The sequence below is a fragment of the Hevea brasiliensis genome, chromosome 12 (assembly GCF_030052815.1).
Source record: "Hevea brasiliensis isolate MT/VB/25A 57/8 chromosome 12, ASM3005281v1, whole genome shotgun sequence".
Lineage (NCBI taxonomy): Eukaryota > Viridiplantae > Streptophyta > Magnoliopsida > Malpighiales > Euphorbiaceae > Hevea > Hevea brasiliensis.
Window position 1 is genome coordinate 21179966 of NC_079504.1, and position 3753 is coordinate 21183718.

Sequence of the window (3753 nt, forward strand, 5' to 3'; positions counted from 1 at the left end):
AACACTGTGGATCTTCTTGGCCAACCTTCTGGTAAGTTTGATTATTGGGTACACTATTCACCGCCACCATCGGCTACTATTCCTCTATCCTCTATTAAGCCCACTGGCTGGAATATCTCTGTAAGTATTACTATTCATATTATTACTATTTGAAGCACTGTAAGCATCATAACTGTTTAAGTATGCTCTGCACTTGCCCTTAAAGGGATCTGTGCATCAGAAAACTGTTCATGTCTACTTATGTTAATCGTTTATTATTCTATTTACGTTGTCTCGATTTAACTAGTAGAAGAGAAGTGGAACTGTTAAGACAAGCTTTAGTTGAAAACGGTAATGACTTGTGTGATTATCATGCAGAAACACATAATCAATATTGTGATTGTAGGGAACATCAAAGATTATTAGTTTTATTTAGAGTCATAATAAGTTTGTTAGATATCTGGCTTAATAATAATAATTTTTAATTATCTTCTTCATAATAAGTTTCTCATCATGTCTGTCATCTCTGTCTAAGTCCATAGTAGTATATAGGCTGGAAACTAGTAATCGCTTGAGCCCTTCACTGGTGGAAGGTAGAGCAACCGCTAGCCACAACGCCACGTACTACTACTTAGTTTTGTCGATCCTTGCGTCGAAGTGTCCGGCGTCTCAATTGGTCTAAAAGCTATAATGCTTCACGATAAAGCACTCCTTTTCAAATGGATTTGGCGTCTTGGGCAGCAGCAAGATTCTCTTTGGGCTACCTTCCTTTCGCTTTGGGTAATTCAATTTCATCTTTATGGTCTAGAATTCAAAAATCTGCGCATTCAGGTGGATCCAATTTCTCAGCCTTATGGCATGTTAGTTTTGCTATTGGTGAGGGTAAGGGCGTTAGAATTTGGCACGATGTCTGGACATCAAATTCCCCACTGAAATTTTCCTTTGCTAGGCTTTTCAACCTAGCTTCCAACCTGAATGCATTTGTTAATGAGTTGGGAGACTGGGTGGATGGGGTTTGGGAGTGGAATTTCTCTTGGCGCAGGAATCTTTGAGTGGGAACTGTAAAGGTTGGCTCGACTTCTTGTCATTCTAAGCTCAGTGAGGTTATGTCCATTTAAGAATGATAAGTTGATTTGGAAGCCAGATAGCAAGGGTTTTTTTTTTTCAGTAATGTCTTTTTGCAAGTGCCTTGTTAGTGCTAGTTGTGCTATGCTGCCTTTTGCATCTCAAATTTGGTTGGGCCTTGCTCCTTCAACGGTTAAAATTTTAATTTGGTTAATCTGTCATGGGAGGCTTTGCTCAAGAGACCGTTTATGCTCACTTGGTATTATTCCTCTGTCTTTGAATGTTTGCCCTCGATGTAGTTTGGTGCCTGAATGCATCTCACATATTTTTTTGCATTGTAGATCTTCCTGGTTGACGTGGTCATGGTTCTTGAAATGGTGGGGTTTGGATTTTTGCATTCCTAATTTGATTCTTGATCTTCTTACTAAATGGAGAGCTTTAGTTTCTGGTATTTTTTTAGGTGAAATTTTGGCTAACTCTTGGGCATGCCATTCTTTTGTCTCTTTGGATTGCAAGGAATGAAAAGGTGTTTGAAAATAAGAATTCTAAAGATCCCCTTGTTGTTTAATTCTTTCCGAGTTGCTGTATGGTTAAGGGCTTTGGATGCCAGTTCTCCATATACTGGCCTTGATTTGCTTCTCTCTCTGAATGCTATTAAGTGTTGGTTTAATGCTTATAAATCTTAGCCAAGCATCTCCTGGTCTTCTTCTAATTCTAATTAGATAAAGTGGAATGTTGATGGTTCTTCTCTTGGGAAACCTAGTCCTTGCTCAACAGGAGGGGTTCTTCGTGATGACTCTGGGAATTTTTGTGGATTTTTTCCTGTTTTGCAGGGTGTGATGATTCCAATGTTGAGGAGTTTATGGCCATTGATAAAGCACTAAGTCTATTATTGTTGAATCCTGCAGTTTTGTCCTCTTCTTGTGGAGTGGTTGTCGATTCTGATTCAAAAAATGCATTGGCTTAGTCAAATTCTTTGGATTCAGTTCCTTAGTGTCTACACTCAATTTCTAATTCAATTGTCAACAATTTGAGATCTCTCCCTGCTTATGATATTCGACACATCCCAAGGGAAGCTAACTGGGTGGCGGACTCTTTAGCCAAGCAAAGCTTGAGTCGATCTGAGGACTTCATAGCCTAGTTATAGTAGTGCTGGTTTTATGGTTTTTTTCTTCAGTAATGAGCCTTCTAATTGGTGTTACTTTGCTGCTTTGTTGGGTGTTCAGGTTTTCTGGTTTGAATTCATGATTTTGTCTGTCAGTTTGTGTTGAGGTTTTCTTGCTTGCTATTCATGTGTCCTCGATGCTGGACCTATAGCTTTGGCTTTGGATTTGTGTCCCTCGGGTTTGGCTCAATTTGTGTTCTTTCTCTGTTCTGTTTGTATCTGAATTTTGTTTCTTTCTATTTGTATCCATTTGTATCTCATTTTGGGGGTTTTTTTCATCATCATTAGAAGTTAATTTTTAGGATTTAGAGTACTGGGGAAGACCTGTTGGTCTGGGCTGCTTCTCGTTCTGGTTTTTCCCTCCCTTCATTAATAAAATTACTCTGCTTATTGAAAAAAAAAAAAATCTATTCTTTTTAAAAAATTTTCAAATTACAAAAAAATAATTTTCAACCTCTAATTTAAGCCCAATTAATAAAAACAACTATCATTTAGCTTTTTTCCAAAAAATTTATATCCATTATCAAATAATATAATCCCGTTATTGAAAAAAAAAAAAAAAAAGAAAAACTACATTGGTATCCAAATGGACATACCATATATAAATGTGTCAAAACCAAAATCTCCACACAATATTGACGTGATAAATAAATAATAGTGAAATGTCTCTCGCAATGCGTACCACGTCCAAATGTGAAAATCATGGGTCATTGAATTCTACCCCTGAGCAAACAGAAACTATATGCCTAACCACTATATAAAGACAATATTTTAGCCTACAAAATCTGTGCCATATGCATTCTTAATTTTATTGTGATATAGAAAACCATGACTCTCATGGGGAAGTAGGAGGCCGTCCTAGAACTAAGTCAATGATGTGGGTCAACCGCAAGTGCACGGGTCGTATAAGTAATATAGAAAAGATATCGTTCTCACGAGGAGTTGTGTTAATGATTGAATTTTTGATATAAAAAGTTGACTAAATTGAACTATTTTTGAAATTAAAGTAATAAATTGATGGGTATTTGAGTATGAAATCTATATGTGCAAAATTAATTCTTTATTCAACTATGTAATGATTTAACTAAATTTGCATCAAATTAAAATAAGCAAGTTGAAATATGGCAAAATTAAAATGGCAAGCAATTAAATTCAATTAAAAATTGACAATGATAAAAAGGTGATTCCGGAGTTTGGGATTTCATATTCAAGCTATTTTGGGATTTTAAATTGGTTATCCAATCTTGTGGAACTTACGGGTTTTAAGGAGATTAATTCTTAAATCCTTTGAATACCCTTTCGAGTGAGACAAAGAGTGCCTTAATCAATCTAATTCTACTTTCGTGGAGTTAGAGTTAATTAAGACCCATTATGTTCTTTAATTAATCTGTGAATCCTCTTAATCCTTAGTCTATTTCTAGATCTAAGTTAATTTAGTCTAATTTCTTGATTATCTATCACAAGGCCTTCTCCTTTCGGTGCCTCAACCATGGATTAAGAACATCACTTAATGGGATCCTACACTAAGCATGTCATTAAGCACA

At 36.0% G+C, this 3753-nt stretch overlaps 1 long non-coding RNA gene across 1 annotated transcript; it reads left to right on the forward strand.

The window, feature by feature from the left end:
- Nucleotides 1–579: 579 nt before the first annotated feature.
- LOC131171076 (uncharacterized) lies at nucleotides 580–2452 on the forward strand. Its single transcript, XR_009141819.1, has 2 exons — nucleotides 580–1303; nucleotides 1386–2452. It is a non-coding gene; the product is annotated as an uncharacterized LOC131171076 (long non-coding RNA).
- The last annotated feature ends 1301 nt before the right edge of the window (nucleotides 2453–3753 follow it).